Below are 930 nucleotides of genomic sequence, written 5' to 3' on the forward strand. Positions count from 1 at the left end.
TATCAACAGTCAGTCTCATGGTCTTCAAGAATTATATCAAGTGTTTATTAGTAGAAGATTTAAAAAAAAGGTCAAATTAATCGATAGTTTTCATCGTGATCTTGGTCGCCCTTTTCATGTGGACGGGTACAATGTATGATGGCTTCCAGCCATCTGCGACGGCACCAGAACTAAGAGACTGAAGGGGCAATCTGTTAAAGATGGACGTTAAAGAGAGCTAGCATAAGCTTGCAATAGAGAAACGTTGTTGAAATATATGAAAATATAGAAAATTGTAGCAGAAACAGATGCAAATGAATTCTGGACGTCGTATGCTTGAGTACGTGATAACGTCTGGGGGAATGAAGAGCTATTGTTTTGAAACTCGTCGGGATGTCATCGTTATTCTACCTTCGTATCCTTTGGGATACTCATGAATTTTTCGAAGAGTAAAAACAAAAGAAAATGAATCCCCTCGAGGCTCGTCACGCTGAATTGGGAAAACATTGTCACACCACGAATAAGGTCTATTGTCTGCATTTTATTTAAATCTAGCATTTCTGACACATGTATGGCCTTTATTATTTGACACAGGCTTCAACTTGCTCGTGTAGTCACTACATATGGAAAGGGGTGATTGTCTTAAGTAGTGTCCGCAAATCATCGACCTTATTCCTAATCTTCCGACTAAAAAGCTACAATGCATTTAAGATTACACCGTGTAATACTAAGGGTTTTCTCCGGGTTCTCTGGTTTTTCCTCCCTCCACAAAAATCTACTTCTAAATTCTAATTTGACCTATCGGTAGTCTTACCAATAGGCCCTTTACAGCTAAGCAATCACGTGCTGATTAATTCACCGAGAGCAAACAATGCAATGATAGAGACATGTGAATAATTGTCCAAAGTGTTAAAAAGGTCTCTATCATTGCAAGCTCACCGTCCGTCTCGC

This window comes from Actinia tenebrosa, unplaced genomic scaffold, assembly GCF_029948245.1.
Source record: "Actinia tenebrosa isolate PJP-AT-01 unplaced genomic scaffold, QUT_ActTen_1.0 PGA_scaffold2__45_contigs__length_23673736, whole genome shotgun sequence".
NCBI classification, from domain to species: domain Eukaryota; kingdom Metazoa; phylum Cnidaria; class Anthozoa; order Actiniaria; family Actiniidae; genus Actinia; species Actinia tenebrosa.